General features: G+C 47.0%; 1 protein-coding gene across 3 annotated transcripts in view; it reads left to right on the top strand.

Moving 5' to 3' along the window:
• LOC139749084 (uncharacterized) overlaps positions 1-26,087 on the top strand; it is a 140,765-nt gene that overhangs the window by 35,615 nt on the left and 79,063 nt on the right. Inside the window, exon 2 of one of the 3 annotated variants that reach the window (XM_071662610.1) lies at positions 18,485-18,522. The exons of 1 other annotated variant lie outside the window; for it this stretch is intronic. The gene's annotated coding sequence lies outside the window, so the exon portion shown is untranslated. Of the gene's footprint in view, positions 1-18,484; positions 18,523-25,334; positions 25,459-26,087 lie in introns of those variants that run through there. One more of the 3 variants, XM_071662612.1, reaches the window with a different exon arrangement.

Raw genomic sequence — 26,087 nt, 5'->3', positions numbered from 1 at the left:
GAGAGAGAGAGAGAGAGAGAGAGAGAGAGAGAGAGAGAGAGAGAGGCTGATAATCTGTGTAGGCTGAGCAGTGAGGCAGCGGGGAAATAGAGAGGAGGCACTAGGTTGGGAGGTGGGTATACAAGGACAGTGTTATTCTGAAAGTGTCGTTGTTTTGTTACAGACCAGGAAATGTCAATTTACCCTCACAATGGTTGTGATTTTGAGTGTTGTAAGGTCGGCTGGGTAGCTCATAAACCCCCCGAGCTTCGTTCTCGTGTAGGTTCCCCGTCATTTGTGTCCTCCTGCAGGAGGAGAATCATGACTGGTCCTCGTTCCTCAGCGTCCAATTCTCCTGACGACAATCATCTGGGTTGGAACCATCTGCCTGATCAACGATGGAGGTTGTCCAGGTCTGTCTGTCGGTTCCCGGAATTCCTATCTTTCCTCATGGTTCCTACCTTCCCTCGTGGTTCCTGCCTTCCCTCATGGTTCCTACCTTCCCTCGTGGTTTCTACCTTCCCTCGTGGTTCCTACCTTCCCTCGTGGTTCCTGCCTTCCCTCGTGGTTCCTACCTTCCCTCGTGGTTCCTACCTTCCCTCGTGGTTCCTACCTTCCCTCGTGGTTCCTACCTTCCCTCATGGTTCCTACCTTCCCTCGTGGTTCCTACCTTCCCTCGTGGTTCCTACCTTCCCTCGTGGTTCCTGCCTTCCCTCGTGGTTCCTACCTTCCCTCGTGGTTCCTACCTTCCCTCGTGGTTCCTACCTTCCCTCGTGGTTCCTACCTTCCCTCATGGTTCCTACCTTCCCTCGTGGTTCCTACCTTCCCTCATGGTTCCTACCTTCCCTCATGGTTCCTACCTTCCCTCATGGTTCCTACCTTCCCTCGTGGTTCCTACCTTCCCTCGTGGTTCCTACCTTCCCTCGTGGTTCCTACCTTCCCTCATGGTTCCTACCTTCCCTCATGGTTCCTACCTTCCCTCATGGTTCCTACCTTCCCTCATGGTTCCTACCTTCCCTCATGGTTCCTACCTTCCCTCATGGTTCCTACCTTCCCTCATGGTTCCTACCTTCCTCATGGTTCCTACCTTCCCTCATGGTTCCTACCTTCCCTCGTGGTTCCTACCTTCCCTCGTGGTTCCTACCTTCCCTCATGGTTCCTACCTTCCCTCATGGTTCCTACCTTCCCTCGTGGTTCCTACCTTCCCTCATGGTTCCTACCTTCCCTCATGGTTCCTACCTTCCCTCATGGTTCCTACCTTCCCTCATGGTTCCTACCTTCCCTCATGGTTCCTACCTTCCCTCATGGTTCCTACCTTCCCTCATGGTTCCTACCTTCCCTCATGGTTCCTACCTTCCCTCATGGTTCCTACCTTCCCTCGTGGTTCCTACCTTCCCTCGTGGTTCCTACCTTCCCTCGTGGTTCCTACCTTCCCTCGTGGTTCCTACCTTCCCTCGTGGTTCCTACCTTCCCTCGTGGTTCCTACCTTCCCTCGTGGTTCCTACCTTCCCTCATGGTTCCTACCTTCCCTCATGGTTCCTACCTTCCCTCGTGGTTCCTACCTTCCCTCGTGGTTCCTACCTTCCCTCGTGGTTCCTACCTTCCCTCATGGTTCCTACCTTCCCTCATGGTTCCTACCTTCCCTCATGGTTCCTACCTTCCCTCATGGTTCCTATCTTCCCTCATGGTTTCCTATCTTCCCTCAAGGTACATGCCTTCCCTCATGGCTCATGTCCTTCTAGTAAGTCATTTACATAATCCATAATTGGAATGTTGCCAAGACCAAACTCTGGTTATTTTAACTCGGTAACAAATGTTTATTTTTTTTTTTTTTTGCTTCGTTCATCCATACAATCATTCGTTTTTCTTTAAATTACTCGTTTTCTCCTTACGTGTCTGTTGTTTTTTATCATCCATTAATATCGTTTGATAAAACGTTCAACACTTTGAAATTAACCGTAGGTTCTGAGCGTCACCTGGCGGGGCTCATACGCAATCATGATTTCTAGTCACAATTTCTTGGTTTTGATGATGATATTATGAAAACAAAATCCCGGATATAAGAAGCAGCTCGCTGCACATCTCCGCCACCAGCCCTTAACCACAGGGGCCTGGCTGAGGCGTGAGGAGTCGGGTGAGGGGCGCGCGTGTCTGTGTTGACGTGGATCATTGTTGTGTGGCGGAGGATGTGTGGTGACCGGTGAGGATTTATGATGACCTTACGACTGTATGGTTATTATTAACCAGTTTTTTTTGTTTTGTGATCTATCAAGTTGTTAGATTTATTAGCGAATAAATTTTTGAGAAAGTAAGAATATACACAAATAAATTTTGCGTGATGTCATGTATCGTATTATTTCTTCCATTTTTTTTCCCCCAGTTCGAAAGTAAGGGCATATTAGATTTCACAGAGACAATAGCATCACAGATGATACACACAGCTTTACGATCTTTACCTCACCCATATGTAAGGTGGAAGATTATATAACCTGTGTACGTACGTACTGTTGATGTACGACAGATGCGTTGTGATGTACGTTAATTTGCACCATTGCCGACGAAGGCCACAAGACGGCTCATCAAGGCGGTGTGTCATATTCCTATATTTACTATGCAAGTTTGATGTGTATACAAGGGTCCCTGGATTAATGACTCTCTACCAGGTGATAGCCAGTAAAGCTAACTTAACGCATTGTATTGTAACCGGGAAGCAACGCAAATACTTTACAAAGATGTTGTTGACACATGGTGTGTGTCGAGTAGTTGCCAGATAGATAATGTGTTTAATGACTCACGATCGTCTTGCTCTTCACGAGGAAGGCCCAACATCTCTGTACACCATCTCCTGTGATCGTGCGGCGCCTCACTATATACGCACTACTGCCGGGAACTCTCCCACCCATGCTTCTCATCGTTGCCCATCATAATTACACGTTTCCTTACGAAGTGCTGGGAATTGGATATAGATACCCGTGTAAGTGAAGGTACCAGGCGCATCCAACCTTCACGGGTTTGCCCTGGCGTGAAGAACCTTCCTGCCGGAGTTAACAACGTTGACTACAGACAACACCTCGTTGTTGATGAACACATGAAGAAGACCTCCTCTTCTGTGCACCACAGCCGTTGCATAACGCCGCTCACAGACGATTGACGCGTTTGTACACCTACGACGTGGCCCATCTCCCGCTCTGCTGAAGCACTAGGCTGCATAGATCATGACTAACTTGTTGTATAACTTGAGTGTCGTTCAAGCACTCGCTGAAGTCTGTCATTAAGATCCTGCGCCCTTATGATTTCTAAAAGGTTTCCAAGACTCTTTGTTTGTGTGGTGTGTGTGTGACCGCTGCAGAACTTAGATGATCACCTTCATGGTGGTGGGGTGTGTGACAGGCAAGGAGGATTGAGTCACCGCTTGTGCATTTCACTGCCAAGGGCACAGACTTGGCCCCTCGTCTGATGCATCCTCTCCACGTCCCGAATACTCCCAGTAGACTGATCGTCAAAGCAAATAACTCCGGCATAGAGAAGCTGTCGGCTTCACTGAGATTCTTAGGGAAAACTTATATCAATACCTGGGGTCCAACCATCTTCAGTAGGTTTTATCGTATTGTGACTTGTATTCATGCAAGGTCAGGTGATACCCATGCTGGCTTGACGCTCAGAGAATTTGTCCTCCGTTCCAGGCTTCTAGGCAGAGTTTTGAAGGTCACGAGAGTGTCTGTCTAGTTATTGATGCTCTTCTCTGAACTAGACTTTTCATTAGTCTCAGAACCGACGTCTCATGAATAAAAGGAATCAGATGACATATGTATTCTAAGGCCACCAGTCAGAGCGCTGAGATCAGTAGCGAGAGTTCATGATGGCTACACCCAAGTTCGTTATTGTATACGTTATCTTCGCAGTGACTATGTTAACCTATCGAACCTGGTCGGTGTAGTGTGTTCACTGCTGATGCTCCTGGGACGTTGGCAGGGATATTGTGTGTCAGTGTGAAGGTCGCGCGATGACGTCCGCTGCCCGTCAGGTGGCCTGAACCGCGGCCTTGGGACGTTAAGTTTATCCTTGACATTACTTAAAGACGGTGGGGGAGGCGCGCGCGGGGACAAACCAAAAAGACACAAGAATTCGTGTAAACCAGAGACCCAGAGGGATTGAGAGGACGAGGACAGTTGGAGAGTCGGATTAGGATGAGGAGAGAAGGAGTAAATAGAGGAGAGGAGGGATCAGCGAGGAGCGACATAGGACGTGGTGCTGTGGTCCCGGCCCGTGTGTCTGACATCACCAGAGGCGAGGCGGGCACGGGGGTCGCCTCATCCTTCGCGGGAAGCGATAAAAGGGTTCCTTCCTCACAGTCGCCATTACATAAACTCTTAGACACGCACGGCAGCGGCTGGAGGAGGGTCAAGGCTGAGTACGGTAGAGTGGGAGGGAGCGTATGGTGCGGGAGGCTTAGTTGAGGTAGGCGGAAGGGGTAGGGAGGTGGGATGGGAGTGGCGAGTGTGGGAGGATCAGGCAGCATGCTGGGGGTGAGGCGGGTTAAGTGGATGGTTGTAGGTGTGGGAGGGGAGAGGCTGAGGCCAGGTGTTCCAGGCTGGTGCACGAGCCTCCCTCCTGTGTGTGGCGATCCTGACACAAGCTCCCACACACTGAACACGACCTCCATGTCGACACCCATCACAACAGTAGATGTTCGGTAATAACTATCATCTTCCATCGTTACTCCTCTCTCATGAGAGATACCCCGACAATTGCCTGGCTGGCTGTGAGGACTGGCGACGGCCGCAGATCCAATATACCTGGCGGGGTATTTCCCGCCCCCGCACGAGCGCACTCCAGGCAGAGTTTCCTCCAGACAGCCGTCCCTGGCGGGCGCCCCTACACAACACCACTTCCTCGTGCCCCGCGCCTCCTTGACTTTCTCTCCGTCGTCAAGATCACGAAAAATAAATGTCAACTTTTATCTTTTTCTCTGCCCGTGGTCAGGGATGAACACGTGGGCACCGTGTTTATCCCTTCATATATCAGGAAAGTGACCCCGTGACCTCCCTCAGTCCACAGGCACCGCCAGGCCGTTCATCCCCCTGGTGGTGGTGGTGGTTATCTTGATTACCATCATAAAGCCGCAGCGACGCCCCTGTACCCCGGCGGGCCTCCTCCGCCAGGCTGGCGTGGTCTGCGGGCGGCAGACGGAGAGGTTCTCCCGGCGCCATACACCAGACATGGGCTGTATGAGGGAGGTGTCGGAGGTCATGGCAGTCACCTGGGTGGACGATGTGATGGTGGGTGGCTGCTGCTGCTGCTGCTGCACTGGACGAAGTGTGTTGGAGAAAGTCTCAGCTCAGACATTTATCTGCCAGTCTGGCCTCGCACCATCATTTCATGGCGGTATTTCTACAGTTTAAGAATGAATGGAATAAATAAACGATGAGGAGGGGACACGGTCGGAGGCAGGAGAGGACCTTGTCCGGAAGATGGGTTCCTGGAGCCACAATCCTGCACCATCATCGTGTCCATATGTGTGTGTGTGTGTGTGTGTGTGTGTGTACAGCTCATCATTTCTCACCACAACCTGCCTATATAAGGACATCCATCACTTGCTGCTAGACTGTTGTGGATAGTAAGACGGTTATTTCTTTAAGGTGGGTCTGCTCACCCACTGGGGTTACTCCTTACCTATAAGGTGGGTCTGCTCACCCACTGGGGTTACTCCTAACCTCTTATTCCGATCATGCAAGGATCATCTCGTCCTCAGACCCGAACTCATACTTGAATCATTAACCCTCGTGTCCTGAGGTCGACCAGCACCTCGACCAGAGTGTCTGGTGAGGGCCTCCCGGTGTGTCCTGCCCGTCGTGAGACCTGTCATGCCTGAGTCTAGACATTCCCTTTCAGACGTCTTCTCCTTAACCTTCACCACAGTCATGTGTGGTTCCCTGATGTACACTCAACGCTCACAAACATCCTCAAAGGAACCCTGTGGTCTGTTGCTGTCTGGGTTCCTTCTGTATTTCTTTGTTGAGGTTGTGGTCAGAAAGCCTCCTCATGATCTGAAGGGTTGAGAGTTACAGTTGTGTCTCTTGATAACCAGAGATGTCTATCTTTATGAGAGATGTTCAGAATACACGAGTCTCTCCTGCTTGAAGAAAACGGGAAGACAACAATGATAATTTGACTTTCTTTGGACGTGACCACTGCTGATGTAACGGCCATATATATATATATATATATATATATATATATATATATATATATATATATATATATATATATATATATTTTTTTTTTTTTTTTTTTTTTTTATACTTTGTCGCTGTCTCCCGCGTTTGGGAGGTAGCGCAAGGAAACAGACGAAAGAAATGGCCCAACCCCCCCCATACACATGTACATACACACGTCCACACACGCAAATATACATACCTACACAGCTTTCCATGGTTTACCCCAGACGCTTCACATGCCTTGATTCAATCCACTGACAGCACGTCAACCCCTGTATACCACATCGCTCCAATTCACTCTATTCCTTGCCCTCCTTTCACCCTCCTGCATGTTCAGGCCCCGATCACACAAAATCCTTTTCACTCCATCTTTCCACCTCCAATTTGGTCTCCCTCTTCTCCTCGTTCCCTCCACCTCCGACACATATATCCTCTTGGTCAATCTTTCCTCACTCATTCTCTCCATGTGCCCAAACCATTTCAAAACACCCTCTTCTGCTCTCTCAACCACGCTCTTTTTATTTCCACACATCTCTCTTACCCTTACGTTACTTACTCGATCAAACCACCTCACACCACACATTGTCCTCAAACATCTCATTTCCAGCACATCCATCCTCCTACGCACAACTCTATCCATAGCCCACGCCTCGCAACCATACAACATTGTTGGAACTACTATTCCTTCAAACATACCCATTTTTGCTTTCCGGGATAATGTTCTCGACTTCCACACATTTTTCAAGGCTCCCAAAATTTTCGCCCCCTCCCCCACCCTATGATCCACTTCCGCTTCCATGGTTCCATCCGCTGACAGATCCACTCCCAGATATCTAAAACACTTCACTTCCTCCAGCCTCTCACCATTCAAACTCACCTCCCAATTGACTTGACCCTCAACCCTACTGTACCTAATAACCTTGCTCTTATTGACATTTACTCTTAACTTTCTTCTTCCACACACTTTACCAAACTCCGTCACCAGCTTCTGCAGTTTCTCACATGAATCCGCCACCAGCGCTGTATCATCAGCGAACAACAACTGACTCACTTCCCAAGCTCTCTCATCCCCAACAGACTTCATACTTGCCCCTCTTTCCAAAACTCTTGCATTTACCTCCCTAACAACCCCATCCATAAACAAATTAAACAACCATGGAGACATCACACACCCCTGCCGCAAACCTACATTCACTGAGAACCAATCACTTTCCTCTCTTCCTACACGTACACATGCCTTACATCCTCGATAAAAACTTTTCACTGCTTCTAACAACTTTCCTCCCACACCATATATTCTTAATACCTTCCACAGAGCATCTCTATCAACTCTATCATATGCCTTCTCCAGATCCATAAATGCTACATACAAATCCATTTGCTTTTCTAAGTATTTCTCACATACATTCTTCAAAGCAAACACCTGATCCACACATCCTCTACCACTTCTGAAACCACACTGCTCTTCCCCAATCTGATGCTCTGTACATGCCTTCACCCTCTCAATCAATACCCTCCCATATAATTTACCAGGAATACTCAACAAACTTATACCTCTGTAATATATATATATTATCCCTGGGGATAGGGGAGAAAGAATACTTCCCACGTATTCCCTGCATGTCGTAGAAGGCGACTAAAAGGGGAGGGAGCGTGGGGCTGGAAATCCTCCCCTCTTTTTTTTCTTTTTTTTGATTTTCCAAAAGAAGGAACAGAGAAGGGGGCCAGGTGAGGATATTCCCTCAAAGGCCCAGTCCTCTGTTCTTAATGCTACCTCGCTAACGCGGGAAATGGCAAATAGTTTGAAAGAAAAGAATATATATATATATATATATATATATATATATATATATATATATATATATATATATATATATATATATATATATATATATACCCCCAGTCTGACGATGGTACACACCTGTTGGCAGGTGGTACTGTGATCACGTACCAACACACTTGGCTCTCCCTCTCTGTGTTTACAGAGACTATTCATGAACCAGTAACACAGCTGCTGCCCAACTTCACACTGTCGATGAAGATACTAAAACTAGTAACATTTTCCACACAACATTGACGCCTTGCTTACCTCTGTATGTCCATGATCAGTCATCCCATCTCCCGTGTGTGTGTGTGTGCAGAACGACTCAGCCTCCCTTGTTTCACCATGTACCATGTCTGCATCAACCTGTTGTCTATCAGTTGACCCTAGTAGAGGATAGAGTGCCTAGTGTGCATTACATGAGGCCTTTGCAACAATTGTCAAGCGAGATGTATATTTCATTAAATCCTTTCATTTACTCTATGAAAGATTCTTACATTTACTCATCATCATAGATTCTTACATTTACTCGTCATCATAGATTCTTACATTTACTCTATGAAAGATTCTTACATTTACTCATCATCAAAGATCTTTACATTTACTCGTCATCATAGATTCTTACATTTACTCTATGAAAGATTCTTACATTTACTCATCATCATAGATTCTTACATTTAATCTATGTAAGATTCTTACATTTAATCTATGTAAGATTCTTACATTTACTCATCATCAAAGATCTTTACATTTATTCTATGAAAGATTCTTACATTTACTCATCATCAAAGATCCTTACATTTACTCATCAAAGATCCTTACATTAACTTGTCATTAAAGATCTTTACATTAACTTGTCATTAAAGACGTTTCTCAATATGTTTCGCCCTTACCATGAATCATACAAATCGGGGAGAAATACTCAGCATATCTGCGAGCAGACGACTGGTGAGTGAGACAGGATCTTTGCACAGTAACACAAGCTACTGTATGGTGGCGTCCGCACACTCAGCTCCTCCGGGCGTGAAGGTGTTCGACCAGTTGTTCCCAAGCGATACAAGGTCAGGCAGACGGTCACTTAGACTGATTTATATATATTCTGCTTCGTCCACTACCTGGCGTCATCTCCACTTGGGTCTGTGTGGGTTGTGGATCTACGTAACTCTCTCTCTCTCTCTCTCTCTCTCTCTCTCTCTCTCTCTCTCTCTCTCCCTTGGTCCGTGTTGTTCAAGGACCACCGCCCCAAGAGATGATTCAGCTGAAGGTCGACTCATATGGCCTTGGAATTCTCAGTTTGCTCGCTCGCTGGGTATGGCGCTCCTGAGTCTTCAGTTGTTGTGGCGCTGCCCACGATGGCGGTGCTGGGTCATAATGTTGATGGTTATGATGGTGTTTAGTATCCATGTACTAGGCAATACCACTGTGGTGTACTGGGTCTGGTGTACTCAGGTACGGTGTTGCTGAGTGAGTGTGGTTCTGCTGTTGTTGTGTGCTGTCGCTCTTCCTGGCGATGCTGGGTAGTGAGGTGGGTCAGGTACGGTTGGTGGCTGCGGGGTATGGGCTTCCCATCCTGGCCTGAGACTAGGTATAATCTCGCACACCTGCCTCACAGACCCTCCTCCTCCTCCTCCTCCTCCTCCATACATGCTGAGGGTGTCGCTCTCACCTGTCGTTCAGGCACTGCACGACGACTCCCCGGGCGAGCGACTCGCCTCGTGAAGACGAACCTTATGTAATTCCGGAAGTCAATTACTGTGGGCGTGAGGCGCGCCCCTCCCCCAGCTCCTGCTGCGCCACCTGCGGTAGGCTCACGCTTCACGCCCCACACGCCGCCCTGGGTCACCCGCCACGCACGGGTCATTCAGGTCGCCAACGTCAAGTTAAAACAATGACCCGAAAAATCGTGAACACCTTTGGTCGCTCAAGAGCGAAGACAGACGCTGAATTTCTGGTGTAGATTTATTTTTCCCACTTCGTATCGTCTGTAAAATTTGATACTTTACGACGCGGTCCATCACCAGGATCACTGATATGTATGAGATAGGAACCACGTCCCAAATTTTGAGTAACCCTTGTGGCACGCCACTTGTTACGTCCAACCATTTTGAGGCTTGACCACTGATCACAACTTTGTTTACGGCCGGTCATCCAGTTTCCTCACCACCTCAGTACAAACCTATTCATACCATGGGACAGCCATGAAGATCTAAATAGATGACATCAAGTGGTTTACTGACATCATGAAAGTCGATCACTAAAAGGAAATCAAGCAAGTTTGGCGGTCATGAACGAGTGCGTCGAAAACCGTGCTCAAGGTTGTTTATATGGTGGTTCTCTCATCAGCGGCTTCCAGTCTTATCCCTCACGATGGTTTACACAAATTACCAACCACAGACGTTAAGCTAAATAGGCAACGTTTTACGGCCGTGCACTTGTTACCTTTTAGGAATATCGGTGTTATCGGCAAACCTCACATCCTCTGGAACTTTCCCTTCAGAAAGTGGCGATGGAAGGAGCAGTCGAGGGGTTAACTATCTCATCTTTCGCTTCTTTCATTGTTCTTTCATAAAACTTATCTGGGAATACAACCGTTTTCTTAACTTTCTTTTTCTTTAGTATAGGTTCTATAACGTTTTCCTTTCCTAGCAGTTGACCTGGGGTTTAGAGCGAGGATTGTTTGGTTGTATAACGTTTTCCTTTCCTAGCAGTTGACCTAGGGTTTAGAGCGAGGATTGATTGGTTGTATAACGTTTTCCTTTCCAAGCAGTTGACCTGGGGTTTAGAGCGAGGATTATGTCTTCAATCCTAAATGCAGATGCGAGAAAATACCTTGAGCGCTTTCAAATGGCTTCGTTAACTTGAGCCAAGTCATCCTCGTGCGTGATTAATGGTTCAGTCGTCTGGTTAATGACTCTCTTGCGTCTAGCTTAACTACACGACTTATTAGGCTTTCCAGCAGTATACGTTCCATGAAGTTTACTTTGACGAATAAGTCTCTTCATTTTCTACACATGTTTATGAGTTAGTATTCTATCATATTTACATGATTTCTTCCATTATATTAGATATTGTTCTTTTTTAGCCCCTTATGAGCTACTTGCGCGGACAACAGGCACTTTTTTATGTCCGTGTTCTACCACTGCGGCTTCGTTTTAGAAAAAGACGGTCGACTACACATTTGGACATAAGTTCCTCTACTACTTTGAAAGTTTTACTGTATAGCGTTTATCCAAGTTACGTCCATATCGTTTTCATTGACTAAATCAACTCAGATTTGTCTGTCAAGAGCGATACATAGATAATCAAAACACTTATGAAATGCAAAATGTATTAAGACTGTACACACTGTCGCTGTCTATATTGGGCATTTTGGCCCCGGGAGGGAGGGTGGTACAAGCATCAAGGCAACTGGAGTTCGTTAGGGCGAGCTTTTCCCTCCTGCTCTGACTTCCATAGACTTAATCTTTGGTCTTCCTCGTGTGTGTGTGTGTGTGTGTGTGTGTGTGTGTGTGTGTTTTGTTGAGGATTTCTCACTGGGTCTTGAGCCTGAGTCAGACTTTCCACAAGAATATGAAATTTCCAAATATGATGTGTATTTCATTAAGTTGTTTGTATTAATGAACAACTTAAGATATTTAGCTGCCGTTCAAAACAATAACAAATGAATTATATGCATACCTGTTTCTTCTTACTAGACCCTTCCCATCCCATCTCATAACTAAACACCAAATCAAAAGCTTCAGTAATCTATACTCACAACCTTCCTTCCCAGCACGCACAACCCTGAGAGAACCTATACACACCGAAATGACCCAACAAGCGCTAAACCACGGCCTTAGAAAAATAAAAAAAAGAATAAAAAAAAACCCACTTCACCAAACACATCCAGCAGAAACCACACTCCCCAGACATATACGAGTCACACCTTCTTGTCTACGCTTTGGACATCACCCGTCTCTACCACATCACAAATACCGATTGAACATATCACAGGGTCCTTAATGCTCACGAGGCAACGTCTATAATGAAGACACGAAACACACTCGCTCAAAACGTCCCTGAATCGTCTCGCACGTACAACCATCACTCCATTTTTAGACCTATGGCCCTTCCTGTGGACGTGGCTGGCTCCCTGAGCGCTACGGAAGCTCGAGAGAATTGGCATCTGGGGCAGGAAGGTGAAGGTAAAGTTCCCTCATGTTGATCAGCGAAGGTGGGCCGTGAGGCAGTGTTACCATCGTGAGGTGATCATAAGACACACACGGGGTACAGTGATGGTCCTCACCTGTAGATCACACTCTGCTTGATAACACTGACCACAGCCATGTATAGACAGACTCACACCTGGATTACCACGACCCACACAACCTGCAGGTATCCGACACACCTGTCGTAGGGTCATCACTTGGTTTCAGGTCATTATCGCCTTGCTGACACGAGCCGCCCTCACCTGTGGCAGTTTGACTGACGGATGTGATCCATCAGGCGGGATGAGGCGCCTCACTACCCATTTCGGGGGTAGGGTGGAGGGTTGTGTCTTACGCCCATAATGACAGTGTTATGGTGTGGAGGCCTCCCTCCCACCCTCGACCACAACCTGTTCACCCCCGGACTCGCCTCTGCGTCATCATGGAATAAATACGACTGAGCCTTCCGAGCCTCAGGTGCGGTTACGTCTAGCACGGGTGAAGCCCCTCCCCACCTCCTCCTCACCCACGGATGTAAATAATAAGACAATGATATGACGGAGGCGCTCCTACAGGGCTGAGGAAACTTGGGTACGTCACCAGTGTGAGGCAAGTCCTCAGCAGCTGAGACGTTAGGGACGCAGAGTGCTCGCGTCTCCCGCAGCCTCTCCAGCGTGGGTGACTTGATTTCACTTTCCCAGCCTTGATAGCGACCCCCGCCTTTGTCTCGTGATGAGCAGCATCACCCGCCGTGTACGACAGATACCAGTGTTTACCGCTAGTGTGCGGGGCTTCTGCCCTCACCTGGGCGGTGGGTGTGGAGTTAGAGGCCATGAGGGATGACGCCCAGAGTGAGATGGATGGTAGTTCGTAGTTGCAAGAGGTGTTGGTGTGGCTGAGGGGAGTGTGTGGTAGGAAAGGTTCAGGTCTGGGAGGGGGTGTCCAGTGGTCGGCTCTTCCTGTGTTGCCAGAAGCGAACGATAACTATCAACAAACACCCAGCAAGCGTTTCAGTTCCGGCTGGCGGGTCTACTCTGGATCTGCTGGTGAAAAACTTGCACAGGATCAAGGGTCAAGAACGCTTGATCCGCCAGTCCAGGTCCCACGCCCGGCCGGTAGTGGTGGGTGGTAACACAGGGGCGCGGCGCGTCCCGCTGCGTCAGGGAAGGCAGGAAGGCATCCTTGAGGAACACCCTGGGCGGCGCCGGGCACAGGGTGGTGGTGGTGGAAACGAGAGAGAGAGAGAGAGAGAGAGAGAGAGAGAGAGAGAGAGAGAGAGAGAGAGAGATCCCAGGAACCAAGTAATGTTATACATTGTTATTCGTTTACCACTGCACGGTATGTCTGGCTTGTGTCAGTGATCGTCCCGCCACTGGCCGGTACTCCAGTCTTCACCTTACATAACCCACTGTCATCCTCTCCCTCCGTTCCAGCCGCCTCTCCCTCCGTTCCAGCCACCTCTCCCTCCGTTCCTCCTCCTCTGCTACCATTCTACTGTTGTACATCCATCTACCCATCAACAGTCCTTCACTGGCTGCTGCTCCTCGCCAACCCACTCCGTCTACCTTGTCTATCTATTCACCTTTCAGCTCCACCCTCACACTCACCAGGACTCCCTCCACCTCCCTAACCATCTCACGTAGAGCCACGTCTGTGGTTTATTAAATTAGGCATAATGAAGACAGTCTGTTTTGGTGGTGGCCGCTGTGACCCGCCCAGCTGGTGGTGGTGGGCAGCGGAACCCAGCCAATGGTGGGGCAGGGCAGGGCGGCTGCTGCTGGGGGAGTGTGTGGAGCGGAGAAGGACATGGAGTAAATATTTTAAGTGTGGGAGAGTGAGAGAGGAGATTACAGTTCTGGTGAGTGATAATAAGGGAGGTGAGAAAGAGAACGTCAATGAAGTGATGATGGTGAGTGAAGGTGAAGTTGGGGTGGAGGAATGTAAGGGCTGAGAGAAAATGCGAGTGCGCGGGAATACCAAGAGGATGATAGTGAGCGTAATAGTCAAGGACGAAGCGTGTGTGTGTGTGTGTGTGTGTGTGTGGACGGGTACGACAGAGAGAGTGAGAGTCAACCGCATCTCACCAGATGTACCATCGCCTGAAGCTGCCCAGGAGGAAGGTCGCCTTGACAGTGGTGGTACACGTCAACACACACTGTACCCTCAGCCGCCAGGTACACTGTGCTTCAGTACAATTTATGTTTTGATTTTACCCGTATGATTCAGACACAGGATGGTCTAGACAGCCAGTTTAAAGATAATTTTTGACGTGAACAACTCGTGGTCAAGATGCAACCCGTCCCAAAGGCTAAATTTGTCAACATCATTATTGATAGATTTGGCCCTTCCGGGGGCTTGTCCCCTCGGTCCTATGGAGGACAACCACACTCGTCCTCATCCACCACTATGCCCTCCTCTGAAGTCTGCAGAGCTCGGTGATGGTTACAGGAATTTACTTTATGTTTAGTACAGGTATAGCAAAATAAAGGCTGGTGGTCGTTAGTGAACAAAGGAACCACCAGGGGCTTATTATCTCTCTCCTAACGATACGTGACTTGCTTACGTGTCCTGGAGTAGGAGCCAGACCCATGCAGGGTCATAGCTGACCAGTACAAGGTCGCCCGGGTGGATGTGCGACTTTAAGGATGAGGATCGAGAGGAGGGACCATATAAAGCTAGGGACGCCTACAGCCTTGCCCAGCAGGGCGCGGGAGGCTGGAGGAAGGACGGCTGGTTAGGGTAGGTCTGGGGTTGGGCTGGCTCTGGGGTTGTCTCTCTCTCTCTCTCTCTCTCTCTCTCTCTCTCTCTCTCTCTCTCTCCTGCAAATGTTGCCCAGTGACTATGAGTCTCACACATTCGTATGTAAACAGAGGTGTTCTACACAAGTGTGTGTGTCCCGCTGTTCTCCTGCCCAGACATCGTCCAGTCTCCTCCTCGTCGAGATGACCTTATGACAATGGCTTAGCGCGTCACTGTGGCTGCGATTGGCAGAGTCACACCCACGAGCGACAATATGAGCTCGTTATATCTGCGGACACAAGGATACATATCCCTTGTGACCGAGATCTGACGGACATATTTTTCGCAAAGACTCAAAGGCCCAAAAACATTAGCTACAGAATCCTCAGTGTTGTCTACGTCTGTAACCAAATCATCCAGTGTACTTCAGGGAGACATGAAACTTGTATAACTACCTGCAAGTGTGCAGTAGTTTGCAGAGACGATCGAGGAAAATCAAGTGACTAATTACATCACAAGTTAATGATACAGAAGTAATTTGCATAAACATAGTGACAGGTTATGTATGGATGTATAGTCATGTATGAAAAGAATACATACTGGATGCCATAGAATTAAGAGAATACACATGAGTAGTTGAGGGTTAAGTTCATTAATATTACTTAGTGGCGAGAAAGACATGGGGGATTATTACAATCTTCTCAACACAGTCAGTAGAGACTTTTCAGCCAGGGGGTGACTGTGGCCATACATGGGTGAGAGCAAGGCTCCCCTCCAGTCCTTAACTCTCCTCCTGTATATCAACCAGCTCAGGGCACTGCCTCCCCCCTTCGCTCTCTGATGTGTTCTTCCTGCATCTTCTTCCTTCGTGCTGGTCTGAGCCAGCCGCCACCCGGCCAGGACCACTGCTTCACTGGAATCCCGTCTGACGCAGGCGCCTCCTCACTTGCAACCCCCGACACATCCCTCCCTCCCGTCACGTTTACCTCATGTTATGCTCTCCGTCTCTCCAGGTGCCTCTTTCCTGTCTATCATCCTACAGGGGGAGAGAAACTCTTGGTCTTACACCGCCTGTGTCATGTGAGCTCGTGCCCTGATACGGACCCGAGAGAGAGAGAGAGAGAGAGAGAGAGAGAGAGAGAGAGAGAGAGAGAGAGAGAGAGAGAGAGAGAGAGAGGCTCCCTCCCTCCCTCGCCTCCTCTGCCCATCATAGTACCAGGTGACCTGACGGTTCATGTCTGCCATGGGAACTATGGCCCAGAACACGGCGGCGCCGGGGTAGAGCCAATCTGGCGGCCGTGACTGACCCATGATCATCTCGCTGATGCTGCTACGCCGTCAGTCACGGTCTACCTTTGTTGCCCGTGAGAACAACACAACCCTGTATGGACCAGGTCTTGCCACGGGTCAGGTCGTGCTGCCCCTGGCGCACACGCCTAGCGAAGCCAGCAGGGCAGAGGTCGAGCGGCGGCGGGGGTCGGGTCACCTGGCACTGACTCCACTCATCATAGATCATTAAGACGAGAACACAGGAATGTGTGAGTCAGGAGACGATCACTTGTCTGTTCCTGTAGTTACCAATCTAAGACGGAATAGGCAAGCAGGTATGGTAGTGATGATAATATTGATCATAATGATAATGATGATCATTATTTAATGATAATTCACTGTACAACATGCTGGCTTCCCTGGCATAAGACAATGTCGGTGGAACTGAGCGTTTCAGGACAAAGTGTGGCTTTGTTCGTTCTTTTGTTCGTATGTTTAGAATGTAATGGCAGACGAGAGGTTTTCCCAGCCTCCCGCTCCCGCCCATCCTTGTCGTCCTTTCCCACACGAAGGAGATACATGGATAGTTTTCTTACTCCCTTATCTCGAGGGATAGTGTTGATGATAGTGAAGATAGGGATAGTGATGATACTAATGATCCCCAGAGATGGTAATGATAATCCCTAGGGATTGCTAATCCACTGAGATGGCAATGATAATAATAGTCCCCAGGAATGATAATGATAATGATCATAATGATAATAATGATAATGATAATGATAATAATAATAAGATAATCTCTTGTTTCCTTTACTTTCTCCTATGACTCTTGATTTCCGTTTTCTCTCGTTCATTATATATTTTCCTCTAATTTTCGTCATTTTCTGGACGTTTACAATCACGTAATATTCAAATGAAGGGACGAGGGTGAGATTCATTTTCCATATAACATTTTCGCTATGTCTGAAGTCTAGTTTTTTTCGAAGGATTGTATGATTTATCCCATTTCCTTCAGTTTTCTTTAGTCATATTCTTTTTTTTTTTACCATTTTCTATCAAGTGTTTATTCCCCCTGGTGACAGGAGCGTCACTTTCGCTTGGCTGGTGTTTCTCTCGCTTTCAGACAAAAGGTGGAGTTGTGTGGTCACCTCCCTGTGTGTGCGTGTCTGTGTGTGTGTGTGTGGCTGTGTGAGCACTGGCCTCAATGTGAGGCACATTAATGCAAGCACACATACCCTGTACTGGCTGTGTGGGGGGGACTTAACCTTTTTGTGAATGTTTGTCTTTATATATGTGTGAACATGTTTGGCTGTATGTGATTGTGTAATATTTGTGCCTATATGTGTGTGTGTGTAATTTCTGTATATTGTGGTGACCTATTGATGATACACGGGGAGGGAGTTTTACACTCGTAGGGCCCCATATCTTGAACGTTCCCTGCTATGGTAGAAATTCTGATTTATGTATGTATGTTTGGATTAACCATGTCTTCTTTTAATCTATCCATTCATCCCTGTATATATATATATATATATATATATATATATATATATATATATATATATATATATATACACTGGTTTACAAGAACTTGAGGCGAATAAAAATGTTTACAAACTCTTCCCTATGAACATATGCAGTTGAGGTAGTGTACACTGCATCATCTTATACATGCATACATTCATGTGTTGGTTGTCACTAACGTGGTATGGCTTCATCCATCTCCTGCAGCGACGCTCCGGCAGATGGTTTATCTTCACGACCCTCGTGCACGAGGATACGACTGTATTAACCCTTGTGCACGACGGTACAACTTTTGCATATGATGACCTATTCTAAGCCATTATACCCAAGTGTCGTACCGTCCTGCTCAAGAGTCGTATCGTCGTGCTCTAGGGTCGTGCCGACGTAAACAAGGGGTTGGAGCTGACTCCATACTCACACCTGTTGACCTATCAGCAACTTCCAGGGTCAACAGATATCTGGGGTCGAACCCAGGAGTATTAGGTGGCAGGCTGTCGTATGCTGGTCGTCATGACTCTCTGGTCGAGAGAGATGTAACCACACAGAACGTAACCAAATATTTCCTTGAACAACAACAACACTGAAAATGAACACTTATTATTTTCATATTATATATACGTATAGCATCCGTTATTTCTGTTGTCAGCTCCGTATTATTGATGTGCAATTCTTCTCTTTATATTCTATATTCAAGTCTGGTATGACCTTCGGAGAGCAAGTATTCAAATGTGTGTTTGACTTTGCAGATGATGCCTTGGGGGCGGTGACACTGCACGCAGACACAGTAAGTACATAAACTATATTTGCATAGTACACCAAATACACCTGGACTCTTGTGAAACTATTCCTTTCTGGACCGTAACCATGCAACAGTCATGACCGGCTAAACGCACCGTAGAAGAGAAGAAATTTGGAAACTGTGATGCGATTTCTCGTGGTTAAAAAAGCTTTTTATTCTTCTATATATGTCACCCATCGGACTACTACCGTTTTCTTACATTTGATCTCGTTTTCTGGTATTTCTGTGAGTGACGAATGGTGAACTTTCTAATCATTTCTAAAACATTTGTGTAGGGTTAATGGGGGTTTAAACTCTCCTCGTAGGCGACAGGTATAAATTATGGGCCGACTTTGATTACCATACCTCGAGAAATTCAGAAAGTTTCGTGTAACAGCCTTGAAGAGTAAATGTGTTGTGTTTTGTTATTCTGAATCGCTATTTTTCTTTATTATTATCATTATTATCATTATCATGATCCTTGTTACAGTCTAATAAGGATACTGAGCTTGTCATTCTGATGAGACGGTCAGAAAACGTGGATGTTAAGAGAATATTCAGGTCTAAGGTCGGGAGGTCACCATTGTAACCAAGAAGACTGGACCTTAATGTCTGTCGTATTCCAACCTATATTTCTACTTTCTCAGACCCATCGCTTCTTTGTTGATGGTAACCTTCAACTGTTATGTAAAACCCAATAATTTTGAACGAATAATAACATCTATTGATAATACATATCGTTATCCGTGATAAAAAGTAATAATTTATCACTTGTTATCATGTCTTATGGTCACGTTATGTGCCTGGTGCATGATCAAAGGGAATGCTGAGGACCTGTTGGCCTGGCCTTTGGCCACAAGGGGGCCCCACCTGTCACAGCCCGGCTCCTAGGTCCTGAGACAAGGGCACCAAGAACCCCAGACTCGTCCCAGCACCCGGGACACAGGCGGGGCCGTAAGGAGCCACCGTGGCTGTACGCCAGCTTCCAGAATTAGAAGGTTGAGGGAGAGGCTTGGGTCACACGCTGACCCCAAAGGCATGGCCAGTAAGCCTGGCCAATCCTCCCATCCTTGTTCACTCTTAATTAACCTATTTTTTTGGGGCGTTTTTTTTCACACGGGATTTATATTTTTTCACAATGCGATTTTATTACTAGTCTATATTTTGTGTTATAAAACGTATTTGTTGATATTGCTAAGGGATGGATCATACATTGATGAAGATAATTAAAAGAATAAACTAAAGGAATGATTATATACCCAATAAAGCTGGTTTTCATGTATACTGCATCATACACGGTTAGGGTGTATGTCATTATACATAGTGAGAGTGTACGTCATTATGCATGAGTGTATGTCATCATACAAGTGAGTGTACGTCATCATACATAGAGGGTGTATGACATTATACATAGTGAGATTGTATGTCATTATACATAGTGAGGGTGTATGTCATCATACATAGTGAGGGTGTATGTCATCATACATAGTGAGGGTGTATGTCATCATACATAGTGAGATTGTATGTCATTATACATAGTGAGGGTGTATGTCATCATACATAGTGAGGGTGTATGTCATCATACACAGTGAGGGTGTATGTCATCATACATATTGAGGGTGTATGTCATCATACATAGTGAGGGTGTATGTCATCATACATAGTGAGGGTGTATGTCATTATACATAGTGAGATTGTATGTCATCATACATAGTGAGGGTGTATGTCATCATACATAGTGAGGGTGTATGTCATCATACATAGTGAGGGTGTATGTCATCATACATAGTGAGGGTGTATGTCATCATACATAGTGAGGGTGTATGTCATCATACATAGTGAGGGTGTATGTCATCATACACAGTGAGGGTGTATGTCATCATACACGGTGAGGGTGTATGTCATCATACACGGTGAGGGTGTATGTCATCATACACGGTGAGGGTGTATGTCATCATACACGGTGAGGGTGTATGTCATCATACACGGTGAGGGTGTATGTCATCATACACGGTGAGGGTGTATGTCATCATACACGGTGAGGGTGTATGTCATCATACACGGTGAGGGTGTATGTCATCATACACGGTGAGGGTGTATGTCATCATACACGGTGAGGGTGTATGTCATCATAACACATGAGGACATAACAGATCGGTTGGTTGGTCTAGTTTGACGTTGACGACCTTAATGAGCCCGGTAGCTGACAAGCCTAAAGCCCTAACCCACTTACCGCTTGATCGGGGCCTGAACATGCAGGAGGGTGAAAGGCGTGCAAGGAATGGTGAATTGGAACGATGTGGTATACCGGGGTCGACGTGCTGTCAGTGGATTGAACCAGGGCATGTGAAGCGTCTGGGGTAAACCATGGAAAGTTCTGTGGGGCCTGGATGTGGAAAGGGAGCTGTAGTTTCGGTGCATTATTACATGACAGCTAGAGACTGAGTGTGAACGAATGGGGCCTTTGTTGTCTTTTCCTAGCGCTACCTCGCACACATGAGGGGGGAGGGGGTTGTTATTCCATGTGTGGCGAGGTGGCGATGGGAACAAATAAAGGCAGATAGTGTGAATTATGTACATGTGTATATATGTATATGTCTGTGTGTGTATATATATGTGTACATTGAGATGTATAGGTATGTATATTTGCGTGTGTGGACGTGTATGTATATACATGTGTATGTGGGCGGGTTGGGCCATTCTTTCGTCTGTTTCCTTGCGCTACCTCGCTAACGCGGGAGACAGCGACAAAGCAAAATAAATAAATAAATAAAATAAATAAATATATATATATATATATATATATATATATATATATATATATATATATATATATATATATATATATATATAAGTAAAGATATCAGTCGAAAATTATTCAGAAGTAAGGAGTAGCACAGTCCTCCTGTACGTACGTCTGTCAGAGTCGCTGCAACCAAAGGTGTACGCCATTAGGTCAGCCTCACCTTCCATATTTCGTTTTCCCAAGCAACGAGTCGCTCATCATTCGTCTGAACCAACACCAGTGTACGGGGGATGCGTGAGGTCATGGGTGAGGAAAGTATGTGAGCGTGAGAATGAGCCCAAAAGTATAAGTCATGCGGTGAGCGCGTGAGACAGACAGACGGCCTGGGTGTGTGGTGACCACGCACTGGTCTCCCTGGGCTGAGGTGGTTAGTAGTATTATTTGGTGAAAAGTTGGTCGACCGTCACCTTGTTAATGTGGCTGGGGCTCTGGATGATCGCTGGCTTAACGTTATTATTATCATTGTTATTGCAATTATTATTATTATTATCATTATTATTATTATTATCATTATTATTATTATTATTATTATTTGTTTATTAGTATTAGTATTAGCATTATCTTTATTAGTTATTTTATCATTACAATTATTATCATTATCATTGCAATTATTATCATTATTGTAACCACGACGTGAGCTACGATATGCTGAGATCGAAGCCCTGTTAATTGAAAAGGTTAATTAGTGACATCTCTAAAGGAATGATGAACATTGGTTAGTTTGAGCTGCTCAGGTATACGTGGAGGAGACGTACACGAGGAAGGTAACCTATACTGCGTCTCCGCCAGTCTGGTGGTGTTGACACAGGAGCCTCCAGCAGGTGTCCTGCAGACACAGCTCACGAGGGGCGTTCATCGAAGTATACCGTGAAGAACAGATATGAAAAGAACATCACGACAGATAAAGAACAGAGGAGGGGAACATCACGACAGATGAAGAACAGAGAGAGGAGGAGAACATCACGACAGATGAAGAACAGAGAGAGGAGGAGAACATTACAACAGATGAAGAACAGAGAGGAGGAGAACATCACAACAGATGAAGAACAGAGAGAGGAGGAGAACATCACAACAGATGAAGAGATGGTTCATGAGAGGGAAAGAAGGATGATGGAGGAGAAGTCATCACAGGTAGTGTTTCATACCGTCTTGAGTGACCCTTCTGTTTATATGGAACAGCTGGTCAGAAGACAACATGGTTGTGGCACTTAGTCCACACCTCTAGTCAGGAGGAAACGGAGTTTGTGATTTTCAGTACATAGAAGGTCCTGGATATAGCGGGAGATAAGGTTAGGCTTGTCTAAGTTATTATAGGGTTGAGAAGTTGTGTTGTGAAATCTGACATCAAGAAACGAGTGAGATTGACAAAAGACAAAGATAGAGATTGCTCTGTTGAATTGAATCAGGTTGCTGGTTCTCCTATGAGGAGGAACTGCTGAGCACATTCGAATTAAGAGAAGAGATGTTTAGTGAGAGGACAAGGAGGAGTATCAGAGCGAGGAGGAAAGGAGAGAGGAGAATGGTTTCATCGGCTTATGACTGACGAGGATCAGAGGCTGAAGAAAGGAGAGGGAGGAAGGAATTTGGACGATGCAGTAGGAGAGAACCTTGTAGTACGCCAGTCTGGGGAAGGTATCATGAGATAACATCGCCACTCCATCAACGACTACTGGGGAAGGTCAGTGGTACACTGCGGGTGAGAGAGACAAGTAGAAAATTCTCAAGGAAGACAGACTTTTGCGACACTGTCAAGTATTCTGGATCTGGATACGTCGAGGGTCGGGGGACAATGGATTCGCTACAATCCCAGAGCACAGGACCAGAGGTGGGTCACGCGGGAGGAAGACCCCACAGGAGAACCTACACCGCGGAAGTCGTGTTGGTGATGTGAACGAAGGGGATGTGATGGTAAGGTTATAAGACAGCGAGTTAAGAGATGGGTTTCGAATCCTGTAAGAGACAATAGAAGTACGAGCGATGGGGGTCGAGTTGGAAGTGTTCAAATAGCCTCCGGTGTTAAGGACAGACAGTAAATTGTCTTGTATAATGCTTGAGATATGTATAATGCTCGAGGTAATAGGGAGGTGACTTGGGTGAACAAAAAGACCTGTCCTTGGTATGTGTCTGATCATCTGTGTTGAAGCTTCGTCCTGCAGTCAGCTCCCGGGTGGATCTAACTCATCATCCATGAAAATATTTCTGAGTCATTTGCTCTGATCGTTCTATAACGTATTTCCTCTAAGGGGGAAAAAGAAATGGTTGTTTACACGGCATTGTGGTACAAAATTACTGGGCACACCGCTCTGAATGACCCTGATTAACGACACAACAAATTACCTGATATAAATAGCAAGAAGCCGGAACTGGGGAGACTGAGGACCGCTGAGCTGAGACACACACACACACACACACCGTTGGTGATGGTGTGCACGACCTGCGGGAGAGGCTGTCAGGCCTCCCAGGCTCGGGGTGTCAGAGATGATGGGGTATGTCATACCAGGAGTGCACGGATGATCATACCAGGAGTGCACGGATGAACATACCAGGAGTGCACGGATGAACATACCAGGAGTGCACGGATGATCATACCAGGAGTGCACGGATGATCATACCAGGAGTGCACGGATGAACATACCAGGAGTGCACGGTTGATCATACCAGGAGTGCACGGTTGATCATACCAGGAGTGCACGGATGATCATACCAGGAGTGCACGGATGAACATACCAGGAGTGCACGGATGAACATACCAGGAGTGCACGGATGATCATACCAGGAGTGCACGGATGATCATACCAGGAGTGCACGGTTGATCATACCAGGAGTGCACGGTTGATCATACCAGGAGTGCACGGATGATCATACCAGGAGTGCACGGATGATCATACCAGGAGTGCACGGATGAACATACCAGGAGTGCACGGATGAACATACCAGGAGTGCACGGATGAACATACCAGGAGTGCACGGATGATCATACCAGGAGTGCACGGATGATCATACCAGGAGTGCACGGTTGATCATACCAGGAGTGCACGGTTGATCATACCAGGAGTGCACGGATGATCATACCAGGAGTGCACGGATGAACATACCAGGAGTGCACGGATGAACATACCAGGAGTGCACGGATGATCATACCAGGAGTGCACGGATGAACATACCAGGAATGCACGGATGAACATACCAGGAGTGCACGGATGATCATACCAGGAGTGCACGGTTGATCATACCAGGAGTGCACGGATGATCATACCAGGAGTGCACGGATGATCATACCAGGAGTGCACGGATGATCATACCAGGAGTGCACGGATGATCATACCAGGAGTGCACGGTTGATCATACCAGGAGTGCACGGTTGATCATACCAGGAGTGCACGGTTGATCATACCAGGAGTGCACGGATGATCATACCAGGAGTGCACGGATGATCATACCAGGAGTGCACGGATGATCATACCAGGAGTGCACGGATGATCATACCAGGAGTGCACGGATGATCATACCAGGAGTGCACGGATGATCATACCAGGAGTGCACGAATGATCATACCAGGAGTGCACGGATGATCATACCAGGAGTGCACGGATGATCATACAAGGAGTGCACGGATGATCATACCAGGAGTGCACGGTTGATCAACCTGCAGCATTCCAGATGCTAGAGATAAGAAGAGCGCGTGTAAATGTAGAAACCACAACCATAATCAGCCGGTGGGAGCATGTAAGGGAAAGGTCAGGTCAGCCAATGGGAGGAGAGAATGCCGTGTGTAGGTCACCCGCTGGGATCAGGAAGGCGGGAGGCCATGATATGGACGTGTTTGGTGTCTGGTTCATTTTAGGCTGACGTGGGTTGTGCTGGCGTCTCAGGCGGGCTGGTCGCTGGACGTATTGCAACGCTTGGGAGAGAGAGAGAGAGAGAGAGAGAGAGAGAGAGAGAGAGAGAGAGAGAGAGAGAGAGAGAGAGAGAGAGAGAGAGAGAGAGAATTCACAGTTAAATATTCTCTTTCTTTTTACAATAGAGTACAATGGCCTTACATGCTGAGGTGAGGAGAAGAACATTGCGTTGCGAAGAGTTACGATCACGTACGTTTACTGAAGGCGCTCCCTCACACGTCCCTCCGCCACCAGAAAGTAAGAAAAACAAGAAAATGTTGAGTTCAAAACAGTGTTGTCAGTAAGGTTTAAGAAGACACGTTTACATAACCCTAAGATTACTGGTCAGGTGCTCCATCAAGGTTACGAAGAGGGGCTCGGCGCCCTTCCCTTTGCACACCCCTGGCATTCCTTGCCATATCCTCCCTCTCTCTCTCTCTCTCTCTCTCTCTCTCTCTCTCTCTCTCTATCCTTCTCGCCAGCCCAGACCACTACTGGAATCCCCAGCCCCAAGGGGAAGGAAAGGATCCAATTATCTTCCTAACTATACATAGCCTCGAACTCTGACCGGCCCAGAACCATTTCAGAGAATTCTACACTTACAGGTCACTTTCACGTGCAACTACGGACACTTCTACGAGGGACTTCACTTTGTACTTACTCGCACACATCCCAAGATCTGCCTGGTTCTATCCACCTTGCTGTTGCTTTCCGATAATGATCCAATCAGAATCACTTTCCAGTTCATCTCAGGATGTGATTGGTTCCACATTGCGACAAGTTACGCCGTCGGAGAGAAGTCTTCTCCCTTAGAATCAGCACGAGTGTTGATGCTCAGACAATGCTGTAGTGGGTAACACGGTGTGTGGGAGGGACTGACAGCTGTG

The sequence above is a fragment of the Panulirus ornatus genome, chromosome 6 (genome assembly GCF_036320965.1).
Source record: "Panulirus ornatus isolate Po-2019 chromosome 6, ASM3632096v1, whole genome shotgun sequence".
Classification (NCBI taxonomy): Eukaryota; Metazoa; Arthropoda; class Malacostraca; order Decapoda; family Palinuridae; genus Panulirus; species Panulirus ornatus.
Note: the sequence above shows the minus strand (reverse complement) of the source record. Positions and strands in the feature narration are given on the sequence as shown.